We start from the raw sequence: 17,925 nt of genomic DNA on the forward strand, positions 1-17,925 counted from the left end.
ATTTTACTCGGATCCACAATCAACATCCATGGAAGCAGCAGTCAAGAAATCAAAAGACGCGTTGCATCGGGCAATTCTGCTGCAAAAGACCCTCTTATTGTCACTTTGAGGACTACGGTGCACCTGACCCAAGCCAAAGTGTTTTCAATCACCTCGTATGCATGAGAAAGCTGGATGTTGAATAAAGAAGAACAAAGAAGAACTGATGCCTTTGAATTGTGGTGTTGGCGAAGAATATTGAAGATACCATGGACTGCCAAAAGAATGAACAAATCTGTGTTGGAAGAAGTACAATCAGAATGCTCCTTAGATGCAAGGATGGTGAGACTATGTCTCACATACTTGGGATGTGTCATCAGGAGAGATCAGTCCCTGGAGAAGGACATCATGCTTGGTAAAGTAGAGGGTCAGCAAAAAAGAGGAAGACCCTCCAGGAGATGGATTGACACAGTTGCTGCACCAACGGGTTCAAGCACAGCAACAATTATGAGGATGGAGCAGGACTGGGCAGTGCTTCGTTCTGTTGTGCATAGGGTCACTAGGAGTCAAAACAGACTCAATGGCACTTAACGACAACAACAACATACTATTAGTGATTGAATGCAAAAGTGGCATATCCCATTTTAGTGGAATGGGATGAAGTGGATTAAAAATTTTTAGTAGACGTGGGGTGCTAAGATTTTTACTATGTAGCACATTTTCTACAAAAAGAATATTCCACATATTGTACAACAAAGAAAATGAGTCAGTGAACTTAGCTGTTTCAACAATCAATGTAAAATTCTGTTGATTTCCCACAACGAAAAATTGACTTTGACCAGTTTTACTTTAAAGAGCTCATACTCCAATTTTGATGCTTGTTTCGTAATAAGTGCTATCCTCTTACTCCTCATTTATCGACTAATCTTCTTATCCAAACATTTCACATTTACGACAACAGTAAAAAAATCTGCTATCCACCTAGTAGTTAATTTGCACATTAACAATGTACATCTAGCCTTAATGAACGCCAAATTGTGAAGTTAGAGTAATACTGGCTGTGATGGTAAAAGTTATGTGTCAACTTGGCTGGGCTGTAATTCTCAGTGGTTTGGCAATTATGTAATGATATAATTTGGCAGTTATGTTATGATGTAGTAATCCTCCATTTTGTGATCCAGTGTGGTCATCCTCCATTTTTGCATAATGTTGGTTTTCACATAAAGACCTGGTCTTTGTAACCTAACCATACTGATAATTGAGGAGTGGGTATAATTATAAATGAACAAATGAAAAGATGTCATAAAAGAAAATTTTATGATCAGAAAACAAACATTACAACAAATTACTATATTTTATTTTAAGATCAATCTCATCTCTAACATGTTATAATTAAAAATGCTTCTTTCTATTCTTTGTTCTTATAAATTCTTCAATGATTTCATCACAATTGAGCTGCTGAACGATATCTATTTCCATACATAACAAGGATAATGAATGAAGTCTTTCCTGAAACGTTGCTGTGTGCCTGCTTTTCCTTGTATCCTGTCTACTTGGCATCTATAGGTCTTTGCTTCGGACAGTTGGTGCCTCTGTTTGTTGATGCCCTCAGCAAGTGCTTACCTTGCTTATTGGGCAATATGTCCCTGGTCTCACACACAGTGCTGGAGACTAGAAGTCCAAACCAGGTTATCAGTTGTGTTTATTCCTTTTGAGGGCTCTGAGAGAGAAACTGTTCCATTCTTCTCTCGTAGCTTCCAACAGCTCCAGCCATTCCGTGGCTTGCAACTGCAGAGACACCTGGAGTCCTTCCTCTATCTCTCTGTCTCTGTGTATCTTCTCTTCTTTTATAAGGACATTAGTCATATAAGATTAGGAGCCACTCTACCCCAATGTGATCACATGTTCACCTAACCGATAACATCTTCAAACACCCTATTTCCAAATAGGGTCACGATCATAGGTACAGCAGTTAGGACTTCAACATATCTTTTTGGGAGACATGGTTTAATCCATAACACTATCATTCTTAGCATCAATGAGCATGAAATGCAAAAGCTATTTACTGGCACTTCTTGCCCAACCCCACATGTACCATCAGCATATACTTACATCCTTCGGTTGCTAGCAACTATCAGATCCTGCACAGGCAGTAAAGACACAGAGCCTTGATGACATTGTATGAAGCCCTGAACCCTGTTGTACCTGAAGCCGGATAACCATCTGAATTTTTTCCTGTTTTGTGAGCCAACGAATTCCCTGGTTGCTTAAGCAAAATTATGTTTCTATTACCTGGCGGCTGAAAACCTAAATACCACAATGTGTATGGACACCTACTCTGAGCCATGTGCTGAGGATGCAAAGACAGATTTGACCCTGTCCCTGCCTTTGAGCCATCTATCCTCGTGGCACCAAATCCAGCACCATATAACATTACCGGAATCAAAATCAGCGTGCAGGGTGAGAAGAAACTCAACTGGGATGGCAATTTCTTACCTCTGATTATGAAAGTAATTTATTTCAAGCACAGTTCAGATCCTGATTTAAAAACTCATAGCTTCTCAATCTGTGCAGGATAAAGTCCAAGCTCCTTAGTCTGCTGCTAAAGACCATGCCATGGTTTGAATTATGTCCCCCCAAAAATGCGTGTATCAACTTGGCTGGGCCATGATTCCCCGTATTGTGTGATTCTCCTCTATGTTGTAAATCCTGCCTCTGTGATGTTAATGAGGGAGGATAGGAGGCAGTTGTGTTAGTGAGGTAGGACTCAATCTAAAGATTGGATTGTGCCTTGAGGCAATCTCTGATATAAAAGATAGAAGCCAGCAGAGAGACAGGGGGACCTCATACTACCAAGAAAGAAGTGCCGGGAGCAGAGCGCATCTTTTAGACCCGGGGCTCCTGCGCAGAGAAGCTCCTAGTCCAGGGGAAGATTGACTGGAAAGACCTTCCTCCAGAGTCGACACAGAGAGGAAGCCTTCGCCTGGAGCTGATGCCCTGAATTTGGACTTTTAGCCTACTTACTCCGAGGAAATAAATTCCTCTTTGTTAAAGCAATCCACTTGTGGTATTTCTGTTATAGCAGCACTAGATGACCAAGACAGACGCCAATCCACATTTCCATCATCGTCTCCCACTATGTTGTTGTTGTATCCTGCCATTGACTCAGTCCCAGGATTCACCGAGGCTCCATGCACAACGGAATGATATGCTGCTTGGTCCTGTGCCATTCCCATGGTCGGATGGTGATCCATACGGTTTTCATTGGTTGGTTTATTTATTTATTGTGCTTTAAGTGAAAGTTTACAAATCAAGTCGGTCTCTCATACAAAAACTTGTACACACATCTTGCTATGTACTCCTAGCTACTCTCCCCCAATGAGACAGCATACTCCTCTCCACCCTGTAATCCCCGTGTCCATTCAACCAACTCCTGGCCCTCTCTGCCTTTTCATCTCACCTCCAGACAGGAGCTGCCCACATAGTCTCATGTGTCTATTTGACCCAAGAAGTTCACTCCTCACCAGTATCATTTTCTGTCTTATAGTCTAGTCCAATCCCTGTCTGAAAAGTTGGCGTTTGGGAATGGTTCCAGTCTTGGGCTAACAGGGTGCCTGGGGACCATGACCTCTGGGGTTGCTCCAGTCTCAGTCAGACCCTTAAGTCTGGTCTTTTTATGAGAATTTGGAGTCTGCATCCCACTGTTCTGCTCCATCAGGGATCCTCTGTTGTGTTCCCTGTCAGGGCAGTCATCCGTGGTAGCTGGGCACCATCTAGTTCTTCCAGTCTCAGGCCGATGTAGTCTCTAGTTTCTGTGGCCCTTTCTTCATTCGTTGATTTTTGAAAGTAGATCTCCAGGCCTTCATGCTAGTCTTTCTTATTCCGGAAGCTCTGCAGAAATCTGTTCAACAACATAGCAACATGCAAGCCTCCACTGACAGATGGGTGGTGGTTGCACATGAGGTGCACTGGCTGAGAATTGAACCTGGGCCTCCTGCATGGAAGGTGAGAACCACCAATGCCCTCCTCTCCTGCTATACTCAGCTCCTCTTTCCTCTCTACCTCCTTTGCTCCAGCCGCATCAAATGACTAATTATTCCCCAATGTCATTACATTCATTCATAGTGTCTCTCTCTACATGTAGTACCTTCCTCCATCTCAAAGTCCTACCCATCCTTCAAAGCCTAGCTCAGATGCCACCTCCTCCATGAAGCCTCCACCACCTCCCTACAGCACAAACGTTTAGGGCCCCAATGCTCTGTTACAGCCTTATCACATCTGGCCCTGCAGTACAGATACTTGTGAATTCACTAACTTACAGTTTGCAAATGACAGTGCTGGAATTCAAACCGAGTCTGTTTGATCCAAAATCCTTGGTTAGTACCCATTTTGCTAGTTAGAGAATACTCTGAGAATGTTTGTCATTTTGAATGAAATTGATAAGGTGAAGAGATGAGGTGGGAGAGAGTATAGCTGTATGATACATTCTGGAGTGGTTTTCAAGCCATTAGAAAAAAGAGAGCCAAACTAAAGATGTCTAAATAAAAACTGAAACACGACTGTACTTTTCTTTATCCTTCTTCTGTGGCTTGTCTACCTTGGTTTTTCATTCTTACAATAGCCAGAGGTCTGGTATCTTGCATCATTTAGATGGGAAGGCTTTGAATTGCTCTGAGGGACTGCGAAAAGTCTTTGCAACCCAAGAATGGTCCCTGTCTAGGGGCCACTCTGGCTTCAAGGCTCAAGGACAGTGACAAATCCCCCTCCCTCTGACCTCATGACAGCCTCCAGCCCTAGACTCTGACTGCCTAGTTGGAAACCCAAAACCAAACACACACCAGGAAGACATTCTGTGTCAGACACCGCCCCCCCACCCCTGATGGGGCAGTCCAGGTCCCCACCAAGCTTCACAGAGAAGTTGACCGCCAGTGACTGGGCCTGGATCACACTGCTCCCAGCACTAAGAGAAAGCAGGACTGCTGGCCCAGAGCCAGGCCTGCTCCTCCATTGTCTGAGCACTGGACAGAGTGAATCTATTGCAGTCTGCCTTGGAGACAAGTGAGTTAAGAATAACATTGCAGGGGCTGAGATTCACAAGCCTAGGCATCCCGAAATAGCAGAGAAGTGATCGCCTGGTACCTTGTTGCCTATCAGAGAGAGACATTCAGAGAACAGCCCAGTAAAACATAGCCTTACATATTTCTCTTCATCAGAATGTCTCAGGCTTTGGGGTCCAGATTCCAGCTATCTCTTAAGCTTCCTTCTCTAGTGTTGTGGTGGGTCTCACCGACTTGAGCAGTTCCTGATTTGGGGACTGTTCCTAAATCAGGGTCTGAGAGCTACCGGCCTCCTTAGGGAAACTACCAAATAAATGCAAGAGGAAAAAGAAATAGTAATAATAGCTCTGATAGAGCACTTACGTGGCCTTACCAGGCACTATTCTACGTGTGTACTGGGGTAAACTCCATTATTGTCCCAAATATTCACTGCCCTTCCCTGTGGAAGAATTATACCTCCCTGCCCTGTTGATATTAGTTGTAGCCATGTAACTGGCTTTGGCCAAGGAAATGTGAACAGATGACACATGTCACTTTCAAGAAGAAATCTTAAGAGCCCTTGTGTGGATCCACCATCAATCACCCTTTTCCTGCTCTCCTAACACCAGCAATGCTCCAGATAAGGACTTCCCCTTTAGTCTGGTCCCAGTGGGAAGAGCCAAGCCCAGCCGCCAATGGACATGTAATGTAAGTAACAAATAAACCTTTGTGGTTGTAAGCCACCGAATTTTTGGAGTTGTTGTCCTTGCAGAACACCTGAGCCAAAGATGACGATTATTGTCACCCCCATTTCACAAATGAGGGAACCAAGGCACCAAGAGATTGTGCAACTTGCCCAAGGTCATACAACCAGGAACTGGAAGAACCAGGATTCAAATGCAGGCAGTCTGCCTTCAGAGTCCACGCTCTTAACCACTCCACAGTACTGCCCTGGAATGAGTCTTTGTTTCCTTTCAAAGCTCCTTCAGCTAGCAATGCTCTCATGGGTATTATTTTCCTAAGGAGCCCTGGTGGCACAGTGGCTAAAACATCTAGCCGCTAACCAAAAGGTCAGCAGTTTGAACCCACAAGCCGCTCTGTGGGAGAAAAGCGTGGCTGGCAGTCTGTTTCTGTAAAGATTTACAGTCTTGGAAACCCTATGGAGCAGTTCTACTCTGTCCTATAGAGTTACTATGAGTCGGAATCAACCCCATGGCAGTGGGTTTGGTTTTTTGATTATGAGTTTCCTAGAGTTGTTGCTACAAAGTACCACATACTGGGTGGTTTATGAGAACAGAAATTTATTGCCTCACAGTTCTGGGGGCTAGAAGTCTGAATCAGGGTGTCAGCTGTGTTGATTCCTTCTGAAGACTCTGAGGGAGAATCTGTTTCATGCTTCTGAGACCGGCAGGCTGCCTGCCATCTTGAATAGGCAAAAGGCTGTGCCTGCTATCTTCTGTGATATAGGAACTAACTCCCTGTCTTTAAGCTATCTCCTTATTTAGGTATGCTTCCTGTTTCTGGCCAAGAAAAGAAAAACAAGAGGCTGGGGTCTGCAGGCCACAGAACCAGTTAAGACCAAATCTGGCCCACCTGACATGCACAGAACCATTAACCCTCTCCTCTGGGTGACCCCAGAACCCTTATCCCACCGGATGGAACCAAACTTTAGTGGCCCAAATTTGGAGGAAGGCTTTCAGAAATAGGGGTTTGAGCCTAAGATCTGGTTTGTGAGATCACCCCTCTCTTTTAGACTGAGCAAACACAGAAAGGCCGGATTGCCCTGGGAACGCCTTTTCAGGCCAGACCAATCAGCAAGCCGGCCCCACTTCGATGCATTCCTGAAGACCTCAGATCCAATTTACTTCACCCATATAAACCCCTTGGGCTATTGTTCTGGGAGCCATCTTGGTGACTTAAGTCCCAGTGTGCTCCTTTGCTTGGCCAACCAAATAAAGCTTCTTCTTTCACTTTCACCGGTTTCGTGTTTCTACGCCCATGACAAGCAGGCCTGGAACAGTCTGATTACATTTCTTTTCTAGTTTCTGGCAATGGCTACTGTCCTCGGCATTCCGTGGCTTATAGATCACTCCAATCTCTGCATCTGTCTTCACATGGCTGTCTTCCCTGTGTGGGTTACTCTGTGTCTCTTCTCATCTTTATAAGGACAACACTCAGATTGGATTAGGACCCATCTTACTCCAATATATGGCCTCACGTTAACTGATAATACCTTCAAGGACCCTATTTCGAAATAAGGTCTGTGGTGAAATGAGTTCCTTTATGTGGCCTTTTGCATTGGTTCTTTGGAAAAACAGCTTGAAGATTTTTCCCCTAAGCTGTGAGGAGTCACCTTTGCCCTAGGTTTCTACCTCAGAGGGTTTGTTACTTTTGTTCAGGTTGATTGACACTTCCTGGGTAAGCTGTAAACAACTCATGGCTTATACTTTTTGTCTGGGCCTGGGCTGAAGCCTGCCCTGAGTTAGGTCAATATACTATAACCCGTTGCCCTCAAGTTGATTCCAACTCAAAGTGACCCTATAGGACAGAGTAGAACTGCCCCATAGGGTTTCCAAGGCTGTAATCTTTACGGAAGCAGACTGCCACATCTTCCTCCTGTGGCGTGGCTAGTGGGTTCGAACCGCCAACCTTTAGGGTGACAGCTGAGTGCTTAAACACTTGTGCCACACAGGGCTCCTTCCGACATACTACAGACTATGCAAATGAAGTGACTATGGTCTACTAAGGGGACTGGCCAGTTTGTGGCCCTGTTGGAAGGGTCATGCCTTGAAAGTGCCAAGGAGTTTGCTTATATATGCAGCAACTCCGCAGAGGTTTCAGAATGAGAAAACAAGAAAAGGAGAAAAGGCAAGAGAGGCAAGAAGAGAGAAGAAGAAGTGAGGAGCCTCCACAAAGAGCTGTAACACGAGTCAAGGACACTAACACTGAAGATTGTGAGAGGCTTGGAAGAGGCTCTGAGGCAGAGCCAGAGCCAAAAGGCCCAGAAGGGGCCCTGTAGCAGAGCTGGTGATGATGGCAGAAACCTGCTGCTAGGAACATAGCTAAGAGAGAGCTGAATAAAGCTGCTATGCTGGCTATGAGCCGGATCAGTTAGCCGTGGAATGCCCAACGGCAGGAAGGCTGAAGGCAGAGAGTCTGCCTGGTTGCGAGGAGGTGTGCAAGGCCAAGGGGTCTGTCCTGAGGGCACTGAGACAAGGCCTGCATGGCTGAGAGAAGGTGTGCACAACATAGAAAAGGGCCTGTTTGCTTGCACAGCCAAAAGGACCAAAAGGAGCTATGAGAGCTATCCTGCACTGAAGAAGGAAGAGCTGTGCTCTTCACTTTGAGGGAGCCTTCCAGACTTTGTCTACATTCTTCCTGATCCTGATCCCGAGCTGTAGCCTCTAACTTCCTTAATAAACCATTTAACTATAAGTATGGTCTGTGAGTTCTGTGTGGCCACTGCACTGAATTATCAAACCCAACAGAGAAGTAGAGAGTGATTTGACGGGACAGCTGGTGTCAGAAATGGTAAAGAAGTTGGAGTATGGAGGGATGCCTGATCACCTCACAGGAACCGGCTTTGGGCTGATCTTGGTTCTCATTGCTAAGGAATCTAGACAAGTTCTGAGGCCGTTACTACTGCAAAAAAAGGTCACATTCCAAGGTTGGTGAGGGAAGGGGGTGGAGTTATATAGTCAAATATAACTGGTTATTGAATGAGCCAGACTCATTGGTATGCAAAGCAGGAAACGATCTTTTTTTTTCTTCTTCACATGATAGTCTTTCAGGAATTAACAAATGATTTTTTTTTTTTTTCCATCATTAGAGATTTAAAAACTGAAATCAAATCTACTATCAAAGCTCTAATACCTCAACTATCTGAAAGCTTCTCTCCTGCCCAGGTTTGGAAATTTGCAATAGGGAAGGGGGGTCATGGTTGGCTTCCTCCTTATTTCCCTGTAGTACTCTTCCACACCTCCCCCACTCACCTGAATGCCTCAGGCACCTGCAGAATTGGGATTGGGGATGGGATGAGGGCATAGGAGTCAGAAAAAGTTTTACTTGGTGTTAGTACCCTCTCAGTGTGTCAGGTGGTCAAATAGTTTTTGTGACGAGGGCCTCTTGTAGGGTTTCCTCAGAGAGTGTCCCATAGGGGATGATTTTCTGGCTCAGGCAGTGTAGTATCTGGCTAACCACTATGACCTAGCCCTCCCCTCCTCTTCGGTTTCTACTTTCAACCTCTTTCTGCTGGGGTAAACTGGTTCCTGGAAGAAAGTCCTCTTACATGGGTTTCTTTTTCTTAACAGCTTTATTTAGATATGAGGAGTTCCTAGGTGGTACAAACAGCTAAGCTCTCAATTATTAACTGAAAAGCTGACACTTAGAACCCACCCAGAGGCCTCTTGGAAGAAAGGCCTGGCGATCTACTTCTGAAGGGTCTTAGCCTTGAAAACCCTATGGAGTACAGTTCTGCTATGGCACACATGGGGTCCCTATGAGTTGGAATTGACTTGATGGTAACTTTTTTAAAAAAGATATAATTGACATACAATAAACTGTACATATTTAAAATGTACTCTGGTGGCATAGTGGTTAAGTGCTACAGCTGCTAACCAAAAGGTCAGCAGTTCGAATCCACCAGGCGCTCCTTGGAAACTCTATGGGGCAGTTCTACTCTGCCCTGTTGGGTCGGATCGACTCGACGGCAGCGGGTGTGGTTTTTTGGTATTTGATAAGTTTTGACTTTTGTATATGCCTGTGAAACTATAATCAAGATAATAACTTACCTGCCCCCAAAAGTTACTTCGCAGCCCTTTGTAATTCCTCTGTCCTGTTCCTGCCCCATCTCCAGGCAACATCGAGCTGCTTTCTGCGACTATGGATCCATTTGCATTTTCTAGAATTTTATATAAATGGAATCAGACAGTATGTATTCTGGCTTCTTTCACTCAGCATAATTATTTTTAGATTCATCTTGGGGGATTCAAGATGGTGCCCTAGTCAGATGCACCACACTGTCCCTCTACAGCAAAGACCTGAGAAACAAAGTGAAACAGATATAGATGACAACCCTGGAACCCTGAGCATCAAATGAAAGGATACAGAATTAGATCAAACACCAACTGGAAAAAAGAAACTGAATGACAGCAGCGAACGGGGAGAGTTACAGAGTGGAGGTGCCCTGCCAGATGGCCCAGCACAGCGGGGCCATTTTGAGACAAAGCCAGCAGCAACCGTGGGTGAGAAGCACAGGAAGACAACATCATGCACCTCCCCACAGGAGACAGAGAAACTGTGTTGACATACCCAGAGTGAAGCAAGGTGAGCAGGACATGAACAGGAGCTAAGGAGGGAGAAAGTACAGGAAGGAGGATGAGAGCTTCAGGGATCCTGGCATACACAGAGCAGGGAGGGAGTCAGAATCTAGAGACAGGGAGACTCTTCAGTGGCGGTACCTGAATAGTAGGGCAGGTGGTGAGCACAGAGCAATAGATAAATCCCCTCTTTTAAAAAATTGTATTATTTTTTCCCTCTTTTTCTTCTCTCTTACCCCCTCCCTAGCCACCCCTTTGCCCCTCCCCTGCTGGTGAGAGCATCTGCATGACCACTGGTCAACTGGCCCACCTCTTTCCTGCTGGAGAGAATGTCTGCACACTTCTGGCCACCTGTCTCTCCCATTCCCAGCCAGAGAAAGCACCTGCATGTCCCCCCAGCTGACCACTCCTCCAGCGCCAGAGAGAGCATCTGTGCAATCCCTAGTTGCTTGCCCCACCCCTCCCCTCCTGGAGAGAGCACCTGCATGCCCCTTGGCCAGCTATCCCACCCTTCCCCTGACAAAGGGGATGGCCACCCCACTCCTTGTGCATCACCCACACACCCAGCAGACAACTGTGAACATTTCTATACCACTCGATAGTACCTGCCCAACACACCCTCAACTGTCTCACATGTACAGTGAGCCGTATGAAGACTGGCCCTGCCAGCTGTTGCCCGTCCAACTGAGGACAGAAAGTGAATGTCCCTGTGCCACCGAAGCTCACCTGACCTGCCTGCACTGATAAATCAAAAGAAAACAAAACCATAAATAAATAAAATAACACCTTAATGCTTCAGAGCAAATGGCCAAAATAAAGAGGCAGAAAATCTTCCTGAGGAAGAGATGGTAATGGAATTTCCTGATAAGGAATTCAAAAGGCTTATATACAGGGTCCTCAAAGAGATCAGTGAAAACACAGACAAAGCCCTAGAGAAATTCAGGAAAGCAATACAAGAACAAAATGACAAATTAAATAGCTAGAAATCATACACAAACAGCAACTAGAAATCCAGAAGATTAAAAATAAAAAATCAGAAACAGATAACTCAATGGAACCCGTTGCTCCTGAGTTGATTCTGACTCATAGCAACCCTATAGGACAGAGTAGAACAGCCCCACGAAGTTTCCAAGTAGCATCTGGTGGATTCAAACTGTTGGACTTTTGGTTAGCAGCCCCAGCTCTTAACCACTACACTATTAGGGTTTCCAACTCAATGGAAGGAAATAGAAATAGAACTGAAACAATGGAAGAAAGAGTTCGTGAAATAGAGGACAAATCCCTTGATACCAATTTGTTTGAGGAACAATCAGAAAAAAGAATAAAGAAGAAGAAGAAGAAGAAATCCTAAGAGTTACGTGGGGAAATATGAAGAGGAATAATTTATACATGGTGGGAACCCTAGAAGAGGTTGTCGTTGTTGTTAGGTGCCGTTGAGTTGGTTTTGACTCATTCTGACCCTATGTACAACAGAACAAAACACTGGCCAGTCCTGCACCATCCTCACAATCGTTGCTATGCTTGGGCCCATTGTTACAGCCACCATGTCGATCTATCTCATTGAGGGTCTTCTTCTTTTTTGCTGACATAAAGAGATAAAGAGGTTTAAAAAAAAAAAGCACTGAGAAAAGTTTTAAAAAATTGCTGGAAGAAAGCTTCTCCAATATCATGAAAGTTGAGAGGATTTCCATCCAAGAAGCTCAGTGAACCCCATACAAGATAGACCCAAAAAGAAAGTCACCAAGCCATATCATAATCAAACTTTCCAAGTCCAAAGATAAAGAATTCTGAGAGCAGCTCGGGAAAAACAAAACATCATCTACAAAGGAACTCCAAAAAGACTAAGTTCTGATTTTGTTGGCAGAAACCATGTAGGCAAGAAGGCAATGGGTTGGCATATATAAAACCCTGAAAGAAAAGACCTGCCAACCAGGAATCATATATCCAGCAAAATTGTCTCTCATATATGATGGTGAAATCAGGACATTCCCAGATACACAGAAATTAAGGAAGTTTGTAAACCAGACCATCCTTACAAGAAATATTAATAGAGTACCAATGACATCAGACAACAACCTGAGTAAGCCACACGATGACATTACCAAGATGCCAACCCGGAGAGAAAAATCTCAAAAGTAAAATAAAGCTACAGAACCCAAAACAGGGAACCAGAGATGTCAATCTGAAATCGATGACAACTTCAAAACAAAAAGAGGGAACGAATAGTGTAGTTACAGAACTTCCATATGGTGAGCAAGTCAAGGCAATATCCCAAAATAACAGACTGTTTTGAACATAGGATGATAAAGGTAAACCTCACAGTAACCACAAAGAAAATTAACAAACCTACCCACCAAAATAAAGAAGAAAATAAAAAAGGCTCAGTAAACACAAAATCAACAAAAACAAAGGAAATGAAAAGACAATCCATGAACAAAAAGAAGTCAGCACAGAAAATTAAGTGGAGGAAAAGAACTGTCAATACCACACACACAAAAAAAAAAAAGCGTAACAAAATGACAGCAGTAATTCATATCTATTGATAATTACACTGAATGTCAACAGGCTAAATGTACCAGTCAAGAGACAGACAGTGGCAGAATGGACTAAAAAACAGGACCCATCAATATGTTGCCTACTAGAGACACACCTTAGACATAAAGAGGTTAAAAATCAGAGAATGGAAAAAAAAATATTAAGCAATCAGTAAGCCAAAAAGAACAGGAATGGCAATATTAATCTCTGATAAAATAAACTTTAAATCAAATTCCATCATAAGAGACAAGGAAGGACATTATATAATGATTAAGGGATCAATCCGCCAAGAGGCCATAAACATAATAAATATCTCTGCACCCATGACACAGCTCCAGACCCCTAACAGAGATTAATCATGGAATCCTTTTCAAGCTAACTTCAGCCCAGCCAAGTTCTGTGGGTGCTTGGGGACCATAGAAAATCTCACCCATCTGGGTCCTGTCACATAATGCAAGAGCAGCCTGTTGCCATTCAGCTGCTCCAGCTGCTCCAGCCAGCTTTACCTTTATTCTCCCAGCATGGTAGGCTCTAGCGTGAAGCCACCCCACATCAGGAGACACAGGCCAGGCTCTCCAAGCATTTTTCCTGAAGGCCTTTGTCACTTGGCTTGAGGACAGGTGCGTGGGGAGGAGCACCTTGTCATAGATTGAATTTCATCCTCCCAATATGTCTTGGAGTCCTAACCTCTATACCTGTGGATGTGATTCCATCTGGGAACAGAATTTTTCTTGTTATGTTAATGAGGCCACATCAGTGTAGGGTGTGTTTTAGACCGAATTACTTTTGAGATATAGAAAAAGCAGATTAGGCACAGAGAGAAGCAAGCACAAACGGAGGGGAAGATACATACCACCTGGAGATCGCAAATGAGCAGAGGAAGGACGGGGCAGCAGAAACTTGAAGAAGTACAGCCCGAATGCTCCTTAGAAGCAAGGATGGCGAGACTTTGTTTCATCACTTTGGACATGTTATCAGGAGGGACCAGTTCCCGGAGCTGGTCAGTGTAAAGAGGAAGACCTTCAAGGAGATGGATTGACACAGTGGCTGCAGATGGGCTCAGACATAACAACCATTGTGAGGATGGCGCAGGTCCGGGCAGTGTTTCATTCTGTTGTGCATAGGGTCACTATGAGTCAGAACCAACTCGATGGTACCTGACAACAACGACATAGAATCTGAAAGAGATCTTCCCCCAGAGACAACGGAGAGCCTTCCCCTTGAGCCAGTGCCCTGAATTCAGTCTTCTAACTTCATAAGCCGTGAGAAGAAGGAACCCTGGTGGTACAGTGGTTGAACCCTGGTGGTACAGTGGTTAAGCCCTTGACTGCTAACCCAGAGGTTGGTGGTTTGAACGGGGGCTTCAAACCGGTTTGCTCTGGTTTGAACCTCTGCTGAGAATTTGCATGTCTAACGAGGTCCCAGGTGTTGCTTATGCTGCTGGTTAGGGACCAATTCTGAGACCCAATAGTAGAGCTGTGGTTCTCAAAATTTGTTATACATAAGAATCTCCTGGGGATCTAGTTAAAATGTAGATTCTGATTCAGTATATCTGGAGTGGAAATGCAAATCACTAGGGGTGGGGTTTCAAACCAGAACAAACCAGTTCAAAGCCCTGCCGTCCTCCCAGCCTCTGGTAACCATTAATCAACTTCTGTCTCTATGCATTTGCCTATCCTAGACAATTCATGTGTCGGTGGGATCATACAATATTTGCCCTTTTGTGTCTAGCACATTTCAGTCAGTATAATGTTTTCAAGGCTTATCTATGTTGTAGCATATATTAAGACTTCACTTCTCTTTACGGCTGAATAACATCCCATTGTATGGTTGTAGCACATTTTGTTTATCCATTCATCTGTTGATGGACAAAAGGGTTGTTTTCACCTTTTTGCTATTGTGAATAATGCCGCAATGAACACTGGTGTACCATATCTGAGTCTTTTCAAATTTTTGGGGTATATATCTAGAAGCGGAATTTCTGGGTCATATGCTATATTTATGATAATTCAGGAGACCCTGGGTGGTGCAAATGGCTAACACATTCAGCTGCTAACCGAGAGGTTGGAGGTTCAGGTCACCCAGAGCCACCTTAGAAGAAAGGCCTGGCGATTTACTTCCAAAAAACCAGCCATCGAAAACCCCGCAGAGCACAGCTCTACTCTGACACACATGGGGCCGCCACGAGTCAGAACCAACTGGTTTTCATGATAATCCTATGTTTAACTTTTTGAGGAATTCGATTTCCCATTTTATTACTATTAAACTTTTTATACTTTTTTGAACCATGTGAGTGTACTTTTTAAAAAATTTAACGAGGTTTTAAAAAAGAAGGATTTGAAGTTGAGAACCTTACTGCTCAATGTGCCTTCTCTGAGTTAATCACCGGCCCTTTGGCCGGGTGAGGGCACACACCACCCGAGGGATCCAGGGGTGTACACCGTGGTGGCGGTGGGCGTGTTAGCAACCCTGGTGAGGACAGGAGTGAGAGGGGGGAGGGATATTTCCCCTGATGGAAATCGGTGGCTCTTACCAAAAGCAGGAGAATGGAAACTGGATGGCAAAATTAGTGTGAACCGGAGCTCCCAACGTGGATGTGGTAACAACATATCACAGAGTCTAGCATTGGGAAATGTGGGATTTAATGGAATGGAAATAGGTACCAGCAAGTAAAGAAACAAGCCTCAAAGCCGAGGGGTGAGCATTCTGCTGGCCAGCAGATAGCGTGGAAACCAGACCAATGTCCATGGTGTTGGGGCCCAAGGGAGGACAGGCAATTGGCAGATCCTGGCTGAGGAGGCTCTCCAAGGACAGAGGATCTGCTCCTAGTGAATCTTGACAATGTCTCTGACTTAGCTGGTGCTGGGATCACACAGATACCACAAGTGGGTGGCTTTAACAAACAGAAATTTGGGGGTTTAGGAGACTAGAAGTACGAATTCAGAGCACTGGTTCATGGGGAATGCTTTCTCTCTGTCTGTTCTGGGGGAAGGTCCTTGTCTCTTTTCAGTTTCTGTTCCTGGCTCCTTGGTGATCTTCATGTGGTCTGAATCTATCTTCCCTGATCTCTGCTCTTTTGTATCTCAAAAGAGATTGACTTAAAACACACCCTACACCAATAGTGCCCCGTTAACATAACAAAAAAACCCATTCCCAAATGGGATTAAAACCACAGGTACAAGGCTTAGGATTTACAACACATATTTTGGGGGGACACAATTCTACCCATAGCATAGCAGTCTCCAAAAAATAATTTGCCTTGGTAAGAGACTTTCAATGAAAGGACGACCTGTGAATTTGCTAATAGTTCTTCCCAGAGGTGAATATCAGCCTGGCGTTTGAATTTTGACAGCAATATTGGTGCAGAGAAAGCTGTCAGCAGTTGCTGAACTCCTTGTAGGATCCATTTTTCAAACGCAGGAAGTATCTGCCAAATTAGATGAATTATGCTTAATGCCACTGATTCTATTCCTCTCCCCCAGGCTCTTCCCTCTCCACCTCTCAGCCACAAATCCATGAAGTCTGCTTATCATTCCTGCGTGCACGAGATATTTTAGGAAACTGTTTGCATGTTGGCAGCTGTCCCTGGCCTGACCAGAGCACACCTCCACAGACAGAAACATTTTGCAGAATTCTAACAAAGCAAGTATGTTGATGTTGGCACAGGTTGGCCTCAACTTATCAGACTATATTGCTGGGTAGACCAGGAAGAAATATCTAGGGAAAACACATTTTATGACTTTAATTGTTATTATAGGTGCTTTCAAAAAGTAAATCTGTGACCTGCCATATATTTAAACGAAAGAACTCACATCTGGTTCCGATTAGCTCTGGAGTCTGTTGGCTGATTTAGCACGGGAGCCCTTTCTGGAAGTAAACTCCATGTCTCAGGGATTTTATTTTCACCCAGAGAGGCACAGTGGAGACCTTGTTCCCACACAAAGGCATTAACTGTTCGTGTGACCCCTCATGAACATGGCGATGCTATCCAAAGACCTGAAAGCATCAGAGTCCTGTCCTGGAGGACTGAGACAGGCAAGTGTGAAGGCAAGGACAGAATGGATGGAGGGAAGGAGTTCCAGAACAGCCCAACAGACTTGGCATTGGACAAATTGCCTTTGCCTCCATTCACAAGGAGGACCAACAAGAGCTTTGATAAAGACAATAGCAGCTCCCCTTTTTTTCTGGATAGAAGGACAGGATCCAAAATAAACACTGTGATGTGTCTTACTTTCAACATGAGCAACATGCCATGAGATGTGTCACATCAAGAGATATGAGCATCTATAACAGACACTGTGAAATATTTCACTTTTTTCTTGTAAGATGATACGAGGTATAATAAACACATTGGCCCATCTCATTTTCTTTATGAGTAAAATGGCACTATTAATATTAAAAATGGGTGAAAAGAAGCCAACACAGTCCTTAGCTGCATTGGGGCCCACAGACTCTGAGAAGCCAACAAAGGAATGTCCAGGATGAGATACCCTTGACCTGAAGACCCGTGATTTTAGAATCTGCTAGCAGTGGCAGTTTCTGGCTAATATGGGCTAATAGCTCCATCTGCATCCCTGTCTGGAAGCAGGAAGAATAAGAAAGTTTCAACCTCCAACTCCTCTCTCTCCAACTAACTCTCCAACGAAAGCACCCCAGAACCAAGTGGGAAAACAGCATCCTGTCCTGCTTCTGGGATACAGGTGGGTCTCACTTGGGATGGCCTCCTCTCACTATCTGTATGGCCCTTCCTCCCCTAATCACACTCGACACCACCCAAGAGTCCCAACTTTGCTTAGCTGCACCCACATCTTCTCTCAAAGGAGACGAGGAGCCCAGTTCTTACAGTTTACACTGCTGAACAGAGTAAGGTAACAATATCCTTGAAAAAATTTGACAAGAGAAGGACAATTTCTTTCCCAATTGCATGCTATATATAAATACAAAAAGCCTTCTACAAGTTGCCACACGTAGGGCGCCATGAGTCACTGGATGGTTGGTTGCTTTTTGTCACATGTAGGGAGCTACCTTAGGGGTAGAACAAATGACTGCTTCTTTGA

At 44.4% G+C, this 17,925-nt stretch overlaps 1 long non-coding RNA gene across 1 annotated transcript in view; it reads right to left on the reverse strand.

The window, feature by feature from the left end:
- LOC104846517 (uncharacterized) overlaps positions 1-17,925 on the reverse strand; it is an 83,305-nt gene that overhangs the window by 9,456 nt on the left and 55,924 nt on the right. The window contains exon 2 of the long non-coding RNA XR_775924.3: positions 9,806-9,915. This is a non-coding gene — a long non-coding RNA (uncharacterized LOC104846517). The remainder of the gene's footprint in view (positions 1-9,805; positions 9,916-17,925) is intronic.

Source organism: Loxodonta africana, chromosome 18, assembly GCF_030014295.1.
Source record: "Loxodonta africana isolate mLoxAfr1 chromosome 18, mLoxAfr1.hap2, whole genome shotgun sequence".
NCBI classification, from domain to species: Eukaryota; Metazoa; Chordata; class Mammalia; order Proboscidea; family Elephantidae; genus Loxodonta; species Loxodonta africana.